Source organism: Bos taurus, chromosome 13, assembly GCF_002263795.3.
Source record: "Bos taurus isolate L1 Dominette 01449 registration number 42190680 breed Hereford chromosome 13, ARS-UCD2.0, whole genome shotgun sequence".
NCBI lineage: Eukaryota > Metazoa > Chordata > Mammalia > Artiodactyla > Bovidae > Bos > Bos taurus.
In genome coordinates, this window is record NC_037340.1 from 68,581,305 (window position 1) to 68,603,559 (window position 22,255).

Sequence of the window (22,255 nt, forward strand, 5' to 3'; positions counted from 1 at the left end):
TCTCTCTCTCAAGTCATAAAGTCTCTGCTGAAATCTTTATACTGGACATTTTGAAAAGTGGAAGAAAACAACCACTCAGCCTTTTGCAGATATTTTGAATGTCTCAAGGAGACTCGGGGTGAAGATAGGGAAGGAGGACCCACGATGACCAACCTGGACAACTGACCGCCAAGGTTTCCGTGAAGGTGCTGGAGATCGCGCAGTCAGTCCCCAAGGCTGCCTGATGGAAAAAGCCAGCTCCTGGCAGCCAAGAGGGGCCCCTGGGCCCCTTTTCTCCCAGCAAACATCCGTCTCTTTCCTCTTTGTGCTTAATGACCACAGCCAGAGGGGAGCGGCTTTAACTCCCAAGGAGGCTGTTTATATCCAGCCTGTGAGGAGAGGCCTAAATTGGCATTCCACATCATAATAAAAAAATTCCCAGCAATTATTAAAAGATTCTTATCTCTTGCTCCCTACGTGGATAATGAGGTCCTTCTCTGCTGGACTGAGACAGGCTGTCTCGGCTCTCGTTTAATGAAACAGGACCAAGTTTGCAAATGAGCCTGCCCGGCTCTCCCCTTAACCTCTGCTTGTCGACTTGGACATCAAATCTCCTGGCTTCTGTCTTTCCTTATTAACAGCCCGTAATCTTAGTGGGGCCCTGGCCTCGGCACTTCCTCTTTGCCTGGTTTTCCCTGGACGTAACATCAGGGGTTGCCTTTGTCTTTCTGGGACTGAGGTTTTAGAGGATCTGGAGGCTCCTGGTTTCATCCAACAAGGAGCAGGGGGGAGTAGGGGGAGAGAGAGAGAGTTTTAGCTGGAAAATCGCTAGCATTTTTTCCTGGGAGCATTGGTGCTGAAAGCTGGGTTTGGCAGTGCTTCTGATTGAAAACCTCTACCTACAGCTGTGGGTTTCCAGGGTTCATTGTTTTTTGTCTTCTTCCCACCCACTGCACCGCTCCCCCCTCCACCTCCCCGACCCAGGCTACTCCTGAGGACAAGGATCAAATCAGCTCAATCATCAGGCTAGGAGCCTCTGCCTTCTACTCTCCCAAGTCACTGTGTCTTGGTCTTCCAGGGACTTTCCTTTGTTTTGACCCCATTAAAACAAAAACGTTTGAAATAGAAATAACTCTTTTAAGTGGAGTGTTTGACAGCTTTTTCTTTTTCTTTTTTTAAAAAATTTTATTTTATTTTTAAACTTTACATAATTGTATTAGTTTTTCTTAAAGGCTCACCTGCTGCGGGGAAAGGAAGGAGACGAGGCCTTTGTGTGAAATGGGCAGTTTCGCCAACTGGATTGATCCATTGGTCTCTTGCGTGTATCAGGTACCACTGCCCTACCCTCAGAGCTGATGGCCTCTCTGCTCCCAGAATGTGCTGACTCTCTCTGTGTGGTCAAGTGTGGCTGACAATAGCTCTTGAGATAGATGGCCTTTAGAGTATTAACCACTCACCATTTTAGAATGGCTTCACTTAGATTCTTTGAGATTCTGTTCCAGTTGTCTATTGCCATCTAAATGAGTAACCTCAAATCTAGTGGCTGTGAGCAAAAATCATCTAATTGATTACATCTACAAAAATTAAAAGATGCTTACTCCTTGGAAGGAAAGTTATGACCAACCTAGATAGCATATTCAAAAGCAGAGACATTACTTTGCCAACAAAGGTTCATCTAGTCAAGGCTATGGTTTTTCCAGTGGTCATGTATGGATGTGAGAGTTGGACTGTGAGGAAGCTGAGCGCCGAAGAATTGATGCTTTTGAACTGTGGTGTTGGAGAAGACTCTTGAGAGTTCCTTGGACTGCAAGGAGATCCAACCAGTCCATTCTGAAGGAGATCAGCCCTGGGATTTCTTTGGAAGGAATGATGCTAAAGCTGAAAGTCCAGTACTTTGGCCACCTCATGTGAAGAGTTGACTCATTGGAAAAGACTCTGATGCTGGGAGGGATTGGGGGCAGGAGGAGAAGGGGACGACAGAGGATGAGATGGCTGGATGGCATCACTGACTCGATGGACATGAGTCTGAGTGAACTCTGGGAGTTGGTGATGGACAGGGAGGCCTGGCGGCTGCAATTCATGGGGTCGCAAAGAGTCAGACACGACTGAGCAACTGAACTGAACTGAACTGACAAAAATCTCAGGATTTTGTGGTTCAGGAATTCAAGGAGGGCTCAGTGGTCCTCTTCTGCTGCTGCTCGTGGCATCGACTGGGATCTCCAGGTGGCATTCAGGCAGTGACTGGCTCGGTCTGAAAATTCCAGGTGGATGCACGTCTACATGAAAACAGGTTCTCTTAGCAGGATGCTCAGCTCATCCAGGCTCCTTTCCCTCATCATGCTTCCCAGGGACTCTTTAGTGGTCTCTCCAGAAGGGATCTGAACTTACATGACCCAAGAGGGAGTGTTTCCAGAGACAGAAGTGGAAGTTGTCAGCTCCTCACAATCTGAGCCTGGACTCTGGCTTTGCACCACTATGGCATTATCCTGTTGGTCACAGCTACCATAGAGTCTGCCCGATTCCAGGGAAAAGAAGATACCCTAAGGGTAAGACCCGGGCTCCCAGGCCGATGCCTTCAGAAGTTAGAAATAACATACGAAAATGCCTAGCAAAGATACTGGATGGAAGAGATACTGGATGTGGCCTCTTGATGGACATGACTGAAGGAGTAGCTGGAATGGGGCCAGTCTGCCAGTCCCGATGTAAACTCAAGCTTAGCTAGTGACCATCACAGGAATATGATTCCCAATATATAGAGATGTTAAGGGAAACCAAGATATTGAGAGAGGTGGACACAGATCTAGATTTAGACATAGGCTTCATCTTGGCTGCCTTCCAAAAGAACTCAGGGCAAGGATGAGTTCCAGTGGCTGCCAGTCTCTATGCCAGTTATCTGCACAGATGGCCCCTTGCAGCTTGGGAAATGGGGTAACCCAGAGTCAAGGATGACACTTACACCCAGTAGGGTCAAGCCTTCCGTTTCTGCACCCTAACTCTCCTACGGAGTCACCCAAAGCTCTAGTTATCATCCCCTCAATCAAAGGGGGTCCTTGTTCAGGAAGTTGAGGGGTGGTGTTGCATCTCCCTTGGAGGTCTTTTCTGCTTATGTAAACATAGCTAGAATCTCAGTACTTATTCTGCGGGTCTTGAGGGAATCCAGGAACAACTGTTACAATATTCCCAAGGCAGGAATATTGTCTTCTCTTCCTGTCTGTGCCCCTCCCCGCACCATTGTCATCTGTTCCACTGGCCACAAGCACTCCTGAGAGATAAACAAGATATATACACTAATTCCTTTTTCCATATTTTTCCCAGCTCAGCACCCAAAGCCCCCATTCCACTAGATCATCCTCAGAGGCACACAAGAAGGGAGTCAATTTCAAAGCCGTGCACAAAAATAGCTGAGAAATTTAAGAAAAGCTATGCAGATTCCTGAGCTTCAAGAGATTGTAATTCAGGAGGCCTGGGTTAGGACTCAGGAATCTGTAGGTCCCCAACCTCTCCTTGGTGATTTTAACTTGAGCCTGTGGCCTTCTAGATACATTTTATTAACTCCCAGCTATGCTGGGTCCTCGTTTCAAAGGGATGGGGCCAATTAGCCCTCTCTGTTGGTGAGATCAGCTTGGTTATTCAAGAGACAAAGGCCCAGGGTGTGTTTTCTATAGCTAGAGCCTGACCTATGACCTTAGCCAGCTGCCTTGCAAATGCCGCTGGTCACCAGGGTAACGGAGCCAGAGAGAGTTAATGGTTCAGAGCAAATGCATCTTCACTATTCGTGTGGGAAGGGGGCTGGAAAGACAAGTCTCTACCGAGAACAGGCCATCCTGAATCTGTGACTTCTGAATAGCATCATCATCTTTTATTCTGAAAATAAATGATGGAGCTAGATACTTCGTTGGCACCTCCTTGAATGAAGTTTAAGACTGTCTGCCATCTCAACAAAGAGTCTCACGCTTACCCCTTTCCTCCAAGGAGATCTGTGTTTAAAACAAGATGACATCACACTTCCGTGTTATATAGTGGTTAAGACACAGGCTGTGGATTTAAAGGCCTGGGATGGAATCTCAGCTTTAGTATTTGTGAGTGACATATGGACAAGCAAGAAAAGGAAGCTTTGTGCCTCGGTTTCCTCATGCTGCAAAGCTTTAGTACAATTAGTATCTCTTTTTTCCTTAAGATGAACTGCAAAAAAGAAATATTTTGTTCTAGTGATAAGCCATCATATTACAAATTTCAAGCTGTTTGAGATCCCAGATCGTAATTAAAAATGACTTGTCCTACTTGGTGTGGAACTCTTAAGAAAGCAAGCTGCCCCCTGCCAATAGGCATGTAAGTAAATTGGTGGTGAATTCTCCAGCCCCAGTTCAAAGCCTGAAGGGTTGGTAGTCCCAGCTGGCAGCTTGACTGTGACCTTATAAGAGCCAAACTCCCCCAGCTAAACTTCTGGACTGGGAAACCTCAGAAACTATGTGAGATAATAAATCTTTGCTGCTGAAAATAACTTGCTAAGTTTGGGGTCCTCTGTCATACAGCAGTAGATAACTAAAACAGTGCTTGTCTATAGTGCCTTCTCTACTTACAGACAAGGAGGAAATACTTGGAATTTATAAGTCATTCAATGGAATTTTTCTGCATAAAAGAGGATGTGATATTCAAGTGACTTACAGGTATTATTTTTGAAAACAAAATTATTAATATGGGTTAAGTCATAAATGTTAGTACCAATGTAAGCAGTGTAAATAAAAAAACAAAATTTAAACTCTCCTCTGTTCACCAGTCTCATGCCTCCAAACCAAAAATATTATTTTATTTCAAAATGTATATATTCATATATAAGTAGACATACAGTAGTTCTCCCTGGTGATTCAGGGGTAAAGAATCCTGCCGCCAATCTTTAGGAGATGGGAGTTCAATCCCTGGGTCTGAAAGATCTCCTGGAGAAGGAAATGGCAATCCACTCCAGTGTTCTTCCTTGAGAAATCCCATGGACAGAGGAGGCTGGTGGGCATAGTCCATGGGGTCACAAAACAGTCCGACACACCCTAGTGACTAAACAATAGCAACAAAAACATTCAGTAGTATCATACTCAATATGAAAGGATTTCAAAGTTTAGTCCTAGGACCAGCAGCAGCAACATAAACTGGGACCTTCTGAGAAATGCAGAATTTCAGGTTTTGCCCCAGACCTATTGAATCAGAAATTCTAAGGTGAGTCCAGCAAACTGCGTTTTAACATAACCAGCGTATGATTCTGCTACATGATAAAATTTGACTCTGTGTACATTTTGCAGCTTGCTTCTTCCACTTGGTAGACTTTGGACACCTTTACATGTCATTAAGTATATATATCTGTGTAATCTTCAAATTGCCACCTAGGACTTTATCATGTGTATATATCACACTTCATTAAACAGTTTCACATTGATGTCTGTTTCCAGGTGTCTTTAGTATCATCAGCAAAGTTAAAATGAAAAGCTTTGTGTTGCGTTCATGTATGGTAGCTAGAAAGATAGGTAGATAAATAGTAAACTTTATGAACATGCTTCAGGAGAAATTCTCAGAAGTAGTATAGTTGGGTCAAAAATAATTGCATTTTGAATTTGGGCAAATTTGATAGGTTCTCTTAAAAAATATTGCATTGGTGTTCATTAATAGGTCTAATCCTTGAAATTTACTTCTATATTGGGCATTATTATAAACGTTTAACTGTCACTTTGATGGGTTAAGATCATTATTCCCTTTATACTGCGTTTATTTATGAGTAATATTAAGCACTTTTCATAGTTTTATTGACTTTTTTCCCCATGTGAACTGCCTTTTTCAGATCATTTCTTTCCAAAATGAAGATTTCAGCAAAGACCTTATTCTGACTGCTTTGGGGGTCTTTTGGAAGAAAACTGCATTATTAGCATCCTGCCGATTGCCCTGAATACTTTATTATGATTCGTGAGGAGTGATTGATCATAATCAAAAAATTAATCACTAATCAGCCCTAGTAATTAAGTCATAATCATATTTGCATATATGTGATAATTTATGCAATCTTTAGAGAAGGAAATTTAGATGGAAGCTATTGATTATGGAAAGTGTGCCAAAGCTGTCAGTTATTGGGACAGTGATCTATACTACAGTGTGGCTGGACCCCTAAAAGTCAATTCATTGGACTAAAGGGGGCAGGATGGGAAAATGAGGTCTATGGACTGGTTGGGGTTCTTCTACCTATCACAAGCTATGGACTGCACCTGGTACACTGCTTTATCAATGACGTGTGCTAATTTCAAGGCCCATGATGATACAAATATGGATAGTTCAGAGCAAAGCCAGCTCTGTTACATAAAGAAAGGGATATCATTTTGTACATTTTCTGTTGAACAGTGGCCTCTGCACTTACCCAGCATTTCTAGCTGATTCTAGCTCTGATTCAATCTCAGATTCTAGTTTTTTCCCATCTTGACCAGCCCTTGCTCCTTAGGTCTCAACATGACAACATGGGCCATTTGGAAGAAAGTGTGACTGGGTCATCTGACCAGGCAGTATGAAGGAAGTTCTTTTCTTTTTCTTTTTTTTTTTTAGTTTTTAATTTTATTTAAGTACAGGTGATTTACAATATTATGTTAATTTCTGCTATACAACAAAGTGATCAATATATATATATATATACACACACACACATATTTTTTTTCATATTCTTTTCCATTATGGTTTATTCATGATGTTGAATTTAGTTCCCTGTGCTATATAATAGGACCTTGTTGTTTATCCATCATGTATATAATAGTTTGCATCTGCTAATCCCAAACTCCCAATCCTTCTCCCCCCACCCCACCCCCTGCAACCAGAAATCTGTTCTCCATGTCTATGAGTCTGTTTCTGTTTCATAGATATGTTTACTGAAGGAAGTTGAATGTGCTGCTCCTTAAAAAAACACATGGTTATAAATGCAGAGGTCTAATAAGTATAGTAAATATCATACAGGTTGTTATGGATTAAATTGTGTTCACTCAAAATTTATATGTTGAAGTCCTAACACTTGGTGCATCAAAATGTGCCTTTATTTGAAAATAGGGTTGTTGCAGGTATAATTAAAATTGAGACGAGATCATATTGGCATGGGCTTTCCTGGTGGCTCAGTGGGAAAGAATCCATGTGCAATGCAGGAACCATGGAGAAGAGGGTTCAATTCCTGGATCAGGAAGATCCCCTGGAGAAGAAAATGGCATCCCAATCCAGTATTTTTGCCCAGAAAATCCCATGGACAGAGGAGCCTGGTGGGCTTTGGTCTATTGGGTCCCAAAGAGTTAGACATGGCTATGTCGACATTCTAGGAATCAGTGAACTTAAATGGACTGGAATGGGTAAATTTAACTCAGATGACCATTATAGCTACTACTGCGGGCAGGAATCCCTCAGAAGAAATGGAGTAGCCATCATCGTCAACAAAAGAGTCCGAAATGCAGTACTTGGATGCAATCTCAAAAATGACAGAATGATCTCTGTTCGTTTCCAAGGCAAACCATTCAATATCACAGTAATCCAAGTCTATGCCCCAACCAGTAACGCTGAAGAAGCTGAAGTTGAATGGTTCTATGAAGACCTACAAGACCTTTTAGAACTAACACCCAAGAAAGATGTCCTTTTCATTATAGGGGACTGGAATGCAAAAGTAGGAAGTCAAGAAACACCTGAAGTAACAGGCAAATTTGGCCTTGGAATACGGAATGAAGCAGGGCAAAGACTAATAGAGTTTTGCCAAGAAAATGCACTGGTCATAACAAACACCCTCTTCCAACAACACAAGAGAAGACTCTATACATGGACATCACCAGATGGTCAACACCGAAATCAGATTGATTATATTCTTTGCAGCCAAAGATGGAGAAGCTCTATACAGTCAGCAAAAACAAGACCAGGAGCTGACTGTGGCTCAGACCATGAACTCCTTATTCCAAATTCAGACTGAAATTGAAGAAAGTAGGGAAAACCACCAGACCATTCAGGTATGACCTAAATAAAATCCCTTATGATTATACAGTGGAAGTGAGAAATAGATTAAAGGGCCTAGATCTGTTAGATAGAGTGCCTGATGAACTATGGAATGAGGTTTGTGACATTGTACAGGAGACAGGGATCAAGACCATCCCCATGGAAAAGAAATGCAAAAAAGCAAAATGGCTGTCTGGGGAGGTCGTACAAATAGCTGTGAAAAGAAGAGAAGCAAAAAGCAAAGGAGCAAAGGAAAGATATAAATATCTGAATGCAGAGTTCCAAAGAATAGCAAGAGATAAGAAAACCTTCTTCAGTGATCAATGCAAAGAAATAGAGGAAAACAACAGAATGGGAAAGACTAGAGATCTCTTCAAGAAAATCAGAGATACCAAAGGAATATTTCATGCAAAGATGGGCTCAATAAAGGACAGAAATGGTATGGACCTAACAGAAGCAGAAGATATTAAGAAGAAGTGGCAAGAATACACAGAAGAACTGTACAAAAAAGATCTTCACGACCCAGATAATCATGATGGTGTGATCACTGACCTAGAGCCAGACATCCTGGAAAGTAAAGTCAAGTGGGCCTTAGAAAGCATCACTACGAACAAAGCTAGTGGAGGTGATGGAATTCCAGTGGAACTATTCCAAATCCTGAAAGATGATGCTGTGAAAGTGCTGCACTCAATATGCCAGCAAATTTGGAAAACTCAGCAGTGGCCACAGGACTGGAAAAGGTCAGTTTTCATTCCAGTCCCAAAGAAAGGCAATGCCAAAGAATGCTCAAACTACCGCACAATTGCACTCATCTCACAGGCTAGTAAAGTAATGCTTAAAATTCTCCAAGCCAGGCTTCAGCAATATGTGAACCGTGAACTTCCTGATGTTCAAGCTGGTTTTAGAAAAGGCAGAGAAACCAGAGATTAAATTGCCAACATCTGCTGGATCATGGAAAAAGCAAGAGAGTTCCAGAAAAACATCTATTTCTGCTCTATTGACTATGCCAAAGCCTTTGACTGTGTGGATCACAATAAACTGTGGAAAATTCTGAAAGAGATGGGAATACCAGACCACCTGATCTGCCTCTTGAGAAATCTGTATGCAGGTCAGGAAACAACAGTTAGAACTGGACATGGACCAACAGACTGGTTCCAAATAGGAAAAGGAGTTCGTCAAGGCTGTATATTGTCACCGTGTTTATTTAACTCCTATGCAGAGTACATCATGAGAAACGCTGGACTGGAAGAAACACAAGCTGGAATCAAGATTGCCGGGAGAAACATCAATAACCTCAGATATGCAGATGACACCACCCTTATGGTAGAAAGTGAAGAGGAACAAAAAGCCTGTTGATGAAAGTGGAAGTGGAGAGTGAAAAAGTTGGTTTAAAGCTCAACATTCAGAAAACGAAGATCATGGCATCCGGTCCCATCACTTCATGGCAAATAGATGGGGAAACAGTGGAAACAGTGTCAGACTTTATTTTTCGGGGCTCCAAAATCACTGCAGATGGTGACTGCAGCCATGAAATTAAAAGATGCTTACTCCTTGGAAGGAAAGTTATGACCAACCTAGATAGCATATTCAAAAGCAGAGACATTACTTTGCTAACAAAGGTCCATCTACTCAAGGCTATGGTTTTTCCTGTGTTCATGTATGGATGTGAGAGTTGGACTGTGAAGAAGGCTGAGTGCCGAAGAATTGATGCTTTTGAACTATGGTGTTGGAGAAGACTCTTGAGAGTCCCTTGGACTTCAAGGAGATCCACCCAGTCCATTCTGAAGGAGATCAGCCCTGGGATTTCTTTGGAAGGAATGATGCTAAAGCTGAAAGTCCAGTACTTTGGCCACCTCATGTGAAGAGTTGACTCATTGGAAAAGACTCTGATGCTGGGAGGGATTGGGGGCAGGAGGAGAAGGGGACAACAGAGGATGAGATGGCTGGATGGCATCAGTGACTCGATGGACATGAATCTGAGTGAACTCCAGGAGTTGGTGATGGACAGGGAGTCCTAGCCTGCTGTGATTCATGGGGTCACAAAGAGTCAGACACGACTGAGTGACTGATCTGTTCTGATCTGAAGCAACTAAAGAACAACGGCATACTGGCACAGGGTAAGACCCTAACCCAACAGAGCTGATGTCCTTATAACAAAGGGAAATTTGAAAATAGGCACAGACATGGGGAGAATGCCAAGTAGAGATGAACACAAAGATGGTGGAGGCATCTGCAAGTCATGAAACACCAAAGATGAGCAGCACACCACTGGGAGCTAGGAGAGAGGCATGCAACAGGTTCTTCCTGCAACCTTCAGACAGGACTCTGCTGTGTGAACTTGAACTTCCAGCCTCCAGAACTGTGATATAATAACTTCTTTTGTTTAAGTTCCCAATTCCGGTTTTATTATGGCAGGCTCATTCACTTGTAATTTATACTCAGTAATAATAATAACAGTAGTAGTAATAATAATAAACTCCTCAGAGAACAATAACTATGTACCAGCTATGTGCTAGGTCTCTTTATGTACAATGCTTCATTTTGTCCTCCAAAATATCCCTATGAAGGAGGTCCCTGGTGGCTCAGATGGTAAAGAATCTGCCTGCAATGCAGGTCACCTGTGTTCGATCCCTGGATTGGGAAGATCCCCTGGAGAAGGGAATGGCTATCCACTCCAATATTCTTTCCTGGAGAGTTCCATGAGCAGAGGAGCCTGGTGAGCTACAGTCCCTGGGGTTGAAAAGAGTCGGACATGACTGAGCGACTAGCACTTTATGTGGATAAGCAATCAGAGATTTTCAGGAGCATTTCCAAGATTGCACAGATAGGAAGAGGTGCAGCAAGCGTTTGAACCATCTTAATGAAAAATCCAGTGGCCTAACTCACTTTGCAATTCTGTGGAAGCTCAGGAGCATCACTGCAAGGAGCTATTACTTCCCATCAACCTTGGAAAATGAGAAGTAATAAGAGATACGGAAAGGGGGATGTTGACAATGCAGCTGTTAAGTGGCAGAGAGAAGCCCAAATGGACAGGTGGTTGCTTATTCGTGGGTGCTGCTGATTCAGGTCTCAGCTCGCAGGTCTGAGTCATCTGTTTATCCTCCGATGTTCTGTGCTCAAAAGCTATGGAAGTGCTGGCCCTGGATCAGCTTCCCTGAGTCTGAGAGCTTTTGCTGTAATCACTCACTTATTTTCCTGCATAGCAATCCTGGTCATGAATCCAATTGGTCCTTTCCTCATCAGGCCCCCAGGGAAGCTGCTAGAAATACATATCAAACAAGTTTGGGGGCTTGGGTCCATCATGGGAAGAGTCAACAATTGGGCCAGAACTAAGCACAGAGGTTAATTGGAATCAGAAGTTTGGAACCTGTGAAGTTGCTCAACTAATTATCTTTTGACTCCTCCCACTACTCCCCTTTCTTGCCTTCACACCTGAGCAATGACCAAGGAGAAAAGTGCCCTTTCCTCCCACAGATCTTCACCTTTAGCCCAAGAGATTGAGAGAGCCTATTCATGATTGTGGGCAGCCAAGAAAATGCAAACACACATTCTCAGTGTTCTTACAGATGGTGCTTCAGAGATGAGAAAGCTTGTGACATTTCAGTTCCTCCCGCAATCTAGAGGATTCTACCCTGTGGCAGGAAGCTGCAGAAGGTATCTGGAGGCAGAAAATTGATGCTTTGGATCCTAGTGTGGCTATAAGCAGGTAGACTTGGGTTTTCTTCCTGGCTCTGCACTCACAAGTTATGTGTGCTGGAGATAGTTTCATTCCCTCTCTGGCCTCATATGCCCCATCCACAAAATGGGACTGAGGCATAGATCTTGTGGTTGTTATGAAAAGCAAATGAAGCTTTGCATCTAAAGCACTTAGCACAGAACTTGGAGACATAGCAATTACTGAGTCAGGGCCAGCTCCTTGGGAACAATCTGCTATGGACAACCCAGGGCTTTCCCACCCCTATCTCCTTGCTCCTCTCTGTTGTGACAAACTGACAGAGGGTGGTTTGGCATCCTGACTGATCCCTTGTGTGCTAATGGCCCTGACTCCCAAGACAGCTTCCCAGATGTGGTCAGACCTCAGCGTGAATTATTGGCTTGGACTTTGCTCTTTCCAGAAAGACGAGTCCTGGGTGAGATGGATTTCAGCTTCCAGAATTCACCATGGGGCCCTTCCCTGCTCGTTTACTAGGTGGGCTCCCATTGGCTTGAGGGAGCTAATATGTTTCACAGCATGTTTTGTAGATTGCATCTGGCCAGATGTTCCTCTGTGTGAGTTCCCTAAGCGATGTGGGAGGGAAGGAACACCCTGGTGTCAATGGAATTTCAGCCAAAAGGTATTGCACCGCCTTGCTCAAGGCCAACCACCTCCTCTGTTGCTCCTAGGGAGCAAGATTATATTTCAGACTGAAGGCTCAGCGGCAATGGTTCTGAGACCACATTTGATGTTTTCTCTCCTTTCACTAGATTCATGTCAGTGACTGCTTCTTTCAGAGATAGCGGCATTAGTACCTGAGTTATCTTTTAAGAAAGGAATTCAGTTATAGATAGACCTATGCTGTGCTATGCTAAGTTGCCTCGGTCATGTCTGACACTCTGCAACCCCATGGATAAAGCCCAACAGGCTCCTCTGTCCATGGGATTCTCCTGGCAAGAATACTGGAGCGGGTTGCCATTTCCCACTCCATAGATAGATCTATAGATCTATAGATAATAGGTATTCCCCAAAGTGACCATGGAAGGGGTAACGTGTAATGGCCAGGGAGGCTATAATTCTTTTCTTGCTAAAAACAGCCCCATCTAGTCCTGTCCCGTGTCCCATTCAGCTTTGCTTTCCTCCATCCAGTTTGAATCTGAAAGTATCAAACTTGCCAGTTATGGCTCAGACACAAGGCATCTTACCTAGGGGTGTGGTGTCTGCATAGGATCTCCACAGGGAGCCTGTAGGAGATATCATCAATCCCAAATCAGAGGATGAAGGGCAGTGGTAGAAAGTTATCAACAACGTGTCAGCTACTTAATCAAGCAGAGCTGAGAGATATATAGAAAAAACAGAGAATGAAAGTCTTGGGACAGGCTTAGAAAATGAAATATTGGAAACTATGCTTCTTTGTCTTGATTGAAGAACTTGGATTCTAAAATCTAAGCCCTCTGCTCCCCTTGAGGGTGCTGACCAGATCCTGAGGATGGTGGAAGATGATGATGAAGCCCCCCTTGTCTTGCCTTAAAAAACTCAACTTCATCAAAGACAGGAGATTTGGGTTTCATGATTTTCCAGGCCACTAGAGCAGATAATCCTTAGATGGGGGCTAGGGGTAAAGGGACAAGGGATAGCAATGTCCTACTAACATGACAATAACAAGAGACTCAGAAAGAATGGGAAGATAGAACAGGCCTTTAGGAATTCCCTGGGAGTCCAATGGTTAGTACTCTGTGTTTCCACTGTAGACAGCCCACATTTGATCCTTGGTTGGGGAACTAAGATCCTTCATGCCGCTCAGAGTGGCAAAAAAAAAAAAAAAAAAAACAACCTTAGAAAATATATGAAAGAAGAAAGAAAGACAAACTCACCTATTACACCATTATCTAAGAAAAAAAAGAATGCCTACTTTATTTTTTGATCTCTCATGAGTCTTTAATGACAGTAATTGTAAATGAAGTATTCTACTTCTCTTAAGGGAGTGGAGTTGGGAAAGGGTGGAAAATGAAGAAGGCTAATAATTAAGGATATTTAGTTAAAGCTCGGAGAAGGCAATGGCACCCCACTCCAGTACTTTTGCCTGAAAAATCCCATGGACGGCGGAGCCTGGTGGGCTGCAGTCCATGGGGTCGCTAGGAGTCGGACACGACTGAGCGACTTCACTTTCACTTTTCACTCTCATGCATTGGAGAAGGAAATGGCAACCCACTCCAGTGTTCTTGCCTGGAGAATCCCAGGGACGGGAAGCCTGGTTGGCTGCCATCTATGGGGTCGCACAGAGTCGGACAGGACTGAAGTGACTTAGCAGCAGTAGCAGCAGCAGTTAAAGCTAGGTTTGCATCCAAAGAAAGAATAGCCCCTTTAAATGGGATGCTTAGTGCATGCAAGCTGTGCTAACTTCTCCAGACAGAGGCATTGTCATGTTTCACTGTCATACAACCAACTGAACTACATTCTATTATTATGGGTGAGAACATGGATCGTCAAGGAAAGGAAATTACTTGCTCAAGGTCACACAGTCAGAAAATGGCAAAGCTAACTCTTGAATCCAGGAGACCCAAAGCCTGAGCAGTTACCCACCATGTCGCCTGTCCTTTGATGGGGCGGGAGGGGTGGTCTCAGTCTAATTTTTCTTTTTCCAGGAAATTTCTTTCCTGAAGTTAGTAGAGTTATGTGTCTGCTCAGTGTCACTGTTGCGCCAATTAAACTCTTCCCAGTTTTGCTGTAGTCATGCTTTCTTCTCTAAAGCTACATCTTTCTAAGGCTGTGTGTTTGGCCATCATTTTGCTCAAAAAATATGAAGCATGGGAAAGACCTTCCTCACAAAAGAGCTAAAATAATTAATCATAGTGTCAAATGATTATCAATAAATGATTGCTATTAATGGTAGTAGAAATATATAATGGTGGTTTTCACAGTGATGATAATAAAGAAGAATGGCAGTTATAATAATTACAACAGCACAACCATACCCTATTTTTATCAAACACTTATTATGTATCAATTCATATTATAAAAACTTTATATGTAGTAACTCATTCAATTTTCACCACGATTCTGAAGGCCTGGACTAAGATAAGGTGAGTAAGGCTCCTGGGGACAAAATATAAGGAGGTGCTTGATGCTCACTGTCAGAGTTGTGAAGAGGGATGCCTTCTTCAAAAGTGAGGCACCCTGGGTGTCCCACCTGCCTCCTCTAGTACTCACCCGACCCTAGAAGAGTTGTGGGACTGGAATATTCACAGTCACGTGAACCTTTTACAAACTAATAAACTTGAACTTGAAGAGAGTTGGTAAGTGCTTTGGAATTCCAGGCAAGATGGTTCTATGGGACACTTGCACATAAAGTCTCTATTCCTTGTTCAACAAACTGTCTCTAAATTTGTGAGCTTGGACTCAGTAACAGAAGGAAGGAAGGAAAGGAAAAAAGGAAAGGAAGGAAGGAAGGAAAGTCAAGGCTTGTTTAGAAGCCAAGGCAAGGTGCTACATTGTCCCTGACTATGAATTAGGATATTTTCTTATTCATATGACAGAAACCCATTTCACACTACTTAGATAAAAACTTGAATGTATTTTTAAAATGTAGGATTATAGCATGTAATAAAAGAATAACTAAGAACCAAGTACAGGTAAGGTACAGATATTGCTGGCTTCAGGATTAACTGAAAATGAAGAGCTGAACTCTGTATCATCAGTATCATCTTATCTACAAGGCTCATAGTGTTTCTGTTTAAATAGGAACTCATACAACCTCAGCTAAGATCTCACACTGGAATTCTCATGGAAGATATGCAGATGGGGCCTCATTACCTGTGTAGTGACAATCATATTACCAGAAAGAATATGATAAGGGCACACAGTTCTGAGCTATAGTGTTTCTAGGAATAGAGAATTAATATCTGGTGATCAATCAGAAAGAAGAAACATCAAGAAAATAAGAAAATATGACATGATATGATGGGTGGGATTTTGACAAGTGAAAGTGTAAAACCAGGACTCTGAGAGGGAGGGAATGGTGTTGACAAATGCCTGAAAAGCTATCTAAGAGCATGACCACCCATGGTGTTTGGCTGGATTGTAGATTATAAATCATGGTTTCACAGGGTGTTAGGTAGAAAAAGGAAGTGAAAATGTCATGGTGGAGATCTTTGAATATACAAATGAGGAGTTGTATGCATTTAATGATATTCATTTGTTTATTCACTTATTTATTCATTAATAAATATTTATAGGGCATTTGTTGGACACATACTAAGTCTCTAAGTATGAAGATAATCATGAAATATAAATAGTTTCCAGTTTAAAAAACTGCTTATGTGAATGGCAGCTCTGAGTAACCAAGGACACCTCTAGCCCTCTAATTGTTCGGATGGTGTTAAATAGTCTTTCTTATTTGGGAGCTTTATAGAACATTGCCACAGCAACAAGGTGGAGGTTCCTACCTTGCCTCTGGCTTTTGATGAAAGAACTGTTGTGTGAAGGAATCAAGGAAGCTCTGAAGCTTTTTAAACAGAGGCATGACATAATTTCCCTATAATAAGTTGGTATGGGTGGTGGTGGCAAGAGGAGATTGGAATTGAGAGATTTTGGAGAAAAAAGAACTGTGTGTGTGTGTATTAGAGGGGTTGTTGCAAGAATTTGGATAGGAGAAAATAACAATTTAGCAAATACAAAACCTGAATTTAAAAACAGAAAGACAAAAATGGAAGGGCATTTTAGAGGACTCCACGGTCCCCTGGGTATCCCACTTAGGGATACTGAGGATTCTGGTGGCTGAGTGAACGGTGGTGTCCCTGGACCAAAGATGAAGATCAAAATTAGGAGTGGGTATGAGCAGGGGAAGCGGGGGGAAAGTTTAGGACATGCGGACTCTCTGGTACCAGAGATTTACTAGGGGAAGCTGGGAAAATGTCTCAACAGCATTGAGTATCAGTAAGCAGGTTGAGGATGCAGATAACATCTTGGGGTCTTCTGTCTAGAGCCGCCCCTCTAAACCAGGGTTCCAAAAGAGTTAAAACCTAATGCCTTAAGCCATCCATTGTACATAGTGGAATCACTTTCCTCCTCTGCATTGAGAATGATATTATGTACCATCCTTGAGATAATTGAGAAATGTTATTCAAAGCATCAAATGATCCCACTTGAGAAAGGCTAGTTTAGAAGTGATGGCTGCTAGAACTGGAGGTTAGTGAGAATGCTAGGAAAAATGTAACTCATGCAAAAGGGACCTTAGGTAAAGAGATTAGTTAGATCTAATGTTTAGGATGTAAAGGGGAAAATAAAAGAACTGGTAGCTCAGTGAGATTAAGAGTGGCAAAAAAAGCAAGAGAAGACATATTCTCCATTGTTGTTCACAATGTCCCCACTGACACAGAGAAAGTGTTTAATAAGTTTTCAGATCAGATCAGATCAGTCGCTCAGTCATGTCCGACTCTTTGTGACCCCATGATTCGCAGCACGCCAGGCCTCCGTGTCCATCACCAACTCCCGGAGTTCACTCAGACTCATGTCCATCAAGTCAGTAATGTCATGCAGCCATCTCATCCTCTGTCGTCCCCTTCTCCTCCTGCCCCCAATCCCTCCCAGCATCAGAGTCTTTTCCAATGAGTCAACTCTTCGCATGAGGGGGCCAAAGTACTGGACTTTCAGCTTTAGCATCATTCCTTCCAAAGAAATCCCAGGGCTGATCTCCTTCAGAATGGACTGGGTGGATATCCTTGCAGTACAAGGGACTCTCAAGAGTCTTCTCAAACACCACAGTTCAAAAGCATCAATTCTTCGGCGCTCAGCCTTCTTCACAGTCCAACTCTCACATCCATACACGAACACAGGAAAAACCATAGCCTTGAGTAGATGGACCTTTGTTGGCAAAGTAATGTCTCTGCTTTTGAATATGCTATCTAGGTTGGTCATAACTTTCCTTCCAAGGAGTAAGCGTCTTTTAGTTTCATGGCTGCAGTCACCATCTGCACTGATTTTGGAGCCCAGAAAAATAAAGTCTGACACTGTTTCCACTGTTTCCCCATCTATTTCCCATGAAGTGATGGGACCGGATGCCATGATCTTTGTTTTCTGAATGTTGAGCTTTAAACCAACTTTTCCACTCTCCACTTTCACTTTCATCAAGAGGCTTTTGAGTTCCTCTTCACTTTCTGCCATAAGGGTGGTGTCATCTGCATATCTGAGGTTATTGATGTTTCTCCCGGCAATCTTGATTCCAGCTTGTGTTTCTTCCAGTCCAGCGTTTCTCATGATGTACTCTGCATAGAAGTTAAATAAACAGGGTGACAATATACAGCCTTGATGAACTCCTTTTCCTATTTGGAACCAGTCTGTTGGTCCATGTCCAGTTCTAACTGTTGCTTCCTGACCTGCATACAGATTTCTCAAGAGGCAGATCAGGTGGTCTGGTATTCCCATCTTTTTCAGAATTTTCCACAGTTTCTTGTGATCCACACAGTCAAAGGCTTTGGCATAGTCAAGAAAGCAGAAATAGATGTTTTTCTGGAACTCTCTTGCTTTTTCCATGATCCAGCAGATGTTGGCAATTTAATCTCTGGTTCCTCTGCCTTTTTAAAACCAGCTTGAACATCAGGAAGTTCACGGTTCACATATTGCTGAAGCCTGGCTTGGAGAATTTTGAGCATTACTTTACTAGTGTGTGAGATGAGTGCAATTGTGCGGTAGTTTGAGCATTCTTTGGCATTGCCTTTCTTTGGGATTGGAATGAAAACTGACCTTTTCCAGTCCTGTGGCCACTGCTGAGTTTTCCAAATGTGCTGGCATATTGAGTGCAGCACTTTCACAGCATCATCTTCCAGGATTTGAAATAGCTCCACTGGAATTCCATCACCTCCACTAGCTTTGTTCGTAGTGATGCTTTCTAAGGCCCACTTGACTTCACATTCCAGGATGTCTGACTCTAGGTCAGTGATCACACCATCGTGATTATCTGGGTCGTGAAGATCTTTTTTGTACAGTTCTTCTGTGTATTCTTGCCATCTCTTCTTAATATCTTCTGTTTCTATTAGGTCCATACCATTTCTGTCCTTTATTGATCCCATCTTTGCATGAAATGTTCCCTTGATATCTCTGATTTTCTTGAAGAGATCTCTAGTCTTTCCCATTCTGTTGTTTTCCTCTATTTCTTTGCATTGGTCGCTGAAGAAGGCTTTCTTATCTCTTGCTATTCTTTGGAACTCTGCATTCAGATGTTTATATCTTTCCTTTTCTCCTTTGCCTTTTGCTTCTCTTCTTTTCACAGCTATTTGTACGACCTCCCCAGACAGCCATTTTGCTTTTTTAGCTATTGTATAATTTTCAAAAATTTCCAAACATTTTTTATTTGCAATTTATATGACATTTCATTTTGTCTTCTAAAAAATAGTAATAATTCATAGAGAGTCTGGAAAACTCTCTATCCATTTTCTCTTTCTGTTGACTCCTATGCATGTTTCAAAGGTCAGAGCAGGAACTAAATGCTTCAGGAAGCATCATCTCACTTCCAACACCTTTATTATCCAAGAATGTCAAAATGTACCCCAGAAGACTCAGAGCACCCTCTGCATATCTTTATTGACACATTTACCGTATTATTCTGAAATGACAGTTTGAATAATCACTTCTCTTATTAGATCCTGAAGAAAGTCCATGCTGTGAAAGTGAAAGTGCTAGTTGCTCATTTGTATCTAACTCTTTGTGACCCCATGGACTCCCCTGTCCCTGACATATTCCAAGCAAGAATACTGGAGTGGGTATCTAGTGCCCTTCTCCAGGGGAATCTTCCTGACCCAGGGATCAAATCCAGGTCTCCTCCATTGCAGGCAGATTCTTTACCATCAGAACCCCTCCCATTTGGTTGGCATAGAACTGTGCCACACAGAGATTGTCCTTTACAAAAGAACGTAGCTCTCTGCTCCTTCATGGTCTGCCCCAGTTGCTCCAGCTTATCAAGGAGATTATTTCCCTGTGACAGACCCTAGCCAATGATAGATCAAGTCCAATGAAGGGTAACGCCAAGGGTCTATACACACTTTGGACTTTAGGGGACTTATGATTTCCCCAGTCTTGTCAGGCTTCCAGTGAAAGTTGATTTCTCTGTCAACCTAATCTTATATCTTGCCTCTCCTTTCCAAAAGTGTCCATCCCTAGTGAAACACTGTATATCATATTCTTTCTCACATCTGCTTGTGGAGGGCTCAGGCAGTATTTAGAACACAGCCTAAGGTCAAATGAGATCAATGGATCTTTGTGTAGAGAAAGAAGTTGAATATCCCCAAAGTTGCACATTGTATTCATCCATTCAATAAAATGTAAGTATCTTCCTAGTGTGTGCCAAGCTCTGTTCTATACACTCGATTTTGACATAGTTTGAGTTGACCTTTGTTATCTTTGAGAGTGGTGAATCAGGGCAGGGTCAGAGATAACAAAAAATTGTAAAATGTTAAGGAGAAAGAGAGCTGAGGTGGATCACATGCTCTGTTAAATGTAACACACTATACAAAGGTTGGTCACTTTTGTTTTTATTTCAAGGGTTATAGAAGCAAAAAGACAGAAAGATGAGGTGTTGCTTGGAATTGCCTGACTGAGACAGATGGTGCCTTTACATCTGGGGTCTCTTCTAGTCCTTGACTACATACGCCAGCTTGCTTTCATAGGTAGGACAAAATAATTAGTTCTGGCCAACCTAATATGAGCAGAAATGATGCATGCACATCATTTACAATCCTGGTCCATAAAACTGTCCACTGAAGGGCCTCTATTTCATCGCCCCCCATACTGCAGCAGAATGAAGAGGATCCCAGGGACTAAGAACACAGCAGAACCATGAGATGGAATGATCTTGGATCCTTGAATGACCGTATGACACAGAGACCCTCCGCATTGACTACTGCTGGACTCTTATGCGAGTGAGAAGTACATTATTGTTGTTAAAAATCACAGAGATTTTGGAACTCTTTGGTAAAGCAGGTTGTCTAATATATATGGTATGTCGTTTAAGGGAAACATCTTCTTAGAATGGAAAAGACTTGACTATATTTAGTGGCTGGGGGGATGATGCTGTGGAAGATAAATTGAGAAAGCAAACGTGTGAGTGTATGGTCATTAAGGCAAGTTCCCTGAAGCACAGAAGGAAGTGACCCAGAACAGGATCCTCTGTTCCCATATGCTTTGTTGTCAACAACGAGAAGAATATCGGTCATTTTTGTGTTAGTGGTTTCACTACTAATTATTAACAAGAGAGGAATTATGAGAAAGGCACAAGGATCACAAACATATGGAAGTAACAAAGTTTCAAGAATCTTTTCATGTTGTTACCCACATGGTGTGTTAAAGGAAAAAAAAAATATAGGAAGGCAAACAGGAGTTTAAATCTTGGCTTTGCCATATACTAGCTGTGAAACAGAAAAAATGATTTATTCTGAGATTATTTATTCAGTTCCACTGCAACACCAGTAAATTGGTGAGCACCTCGCATGGATGATTACTATTTTTTTGAAGATGTAATGAAATGTCATGTAAATTGCAAAGGAAAATGTTTGGTATATTTTGAAAATCATATAATAACTAATCACTGTTGACCACTTGTTCTGTGTCAGGACTGTCTTAAGCAAAATATAATCATTAAATCACTTATTTCTCATAGCAAATCAGCAAGGTATGTTTTTTTTTTTATTACCCCAATTTTATAGATAAAGAAATCCATTTAAAAGCATTAGCTGGAAATTCCCTGGTTGTCTAGGGGTTAGGGTTCTGTGCTTCCACTGCTGGGGGCCTGGATCTATCCCTGGTTGGGGAACTAAGATCCCACAAGCTATGTGGTGTGGCCAAAAAAAAAAAAAATTCTACTTCCATAGTAAAACATTAACTGCTAATACTTGTCTTTGGGTAGAGAGATTATGGGTATACATTTCTGGATATTTTCATAAAATGTCATATTCTATATGAATGTGCATATTTTGCTTTTATAATAAGAAAATAGAATGAATGTGATTTTTAAAACCCTGAAAAGAGTAGGTTCTATTCCTTTGGGGGAAAACAAGAAGTAGGTTCTTGAACTTGACATTTACCAAACCCTCAAAATCCCATGGATGGAGGAGCCTGGTAGGCTGCAATCCATGGGGTCGCTAAGAGTTGGACATGACTAAGCAACTTCACTCTCACTTTTCACTTTCATGCATTGGAGAAGGAAATGGCAACCCACTCCAGTGTTCTTTGCTGGAGAATCCCAGGGACGGGGGAGCCTGGTGGGCTGCCGTCTCTGGGGTCACAAAGAGTCGGACACAACTGAAGTGCCTTAGCAGCAGCAGCAACTCTACTGAGCCTTTCTCCAGGGTCCTAAGTCTGTTCTCCCAGGTATCCTGTGGCACATAGACCTAGATGGAGAATCAACAAAGCTAGAGCAGCGGCTGCTCTTAGCTCTTTGAACCTCCGGTTTAGATAGTACGCCAGTGAAAATGCCTCCAACTCTCTGAGCTTCTCCTCATAGAATGTCTCATGGGTGTTTTTTTCTCTTCCACTGAACAGCTCAGTGTTCTTGGAATATGTCACTAAACTTCCCCCAGGGATCTCACTGGGGACCCTCTGGCAATCTCT

General features: G+C 42.3%; 1 pseudogene; it reads left to right on the top strand.

Moving 5' to 3' along the window:
* LOC132346838 (craniofacial development protein 2-like) overlaps positions 1–12,151 on the top strand; it is a 115,353-nt pseudogene extending 103,202 nt beyond the window's left edge.
* The last annotated feature ends 10,104 nt before the right edge of the window (positions 12,152–22,255 follow it).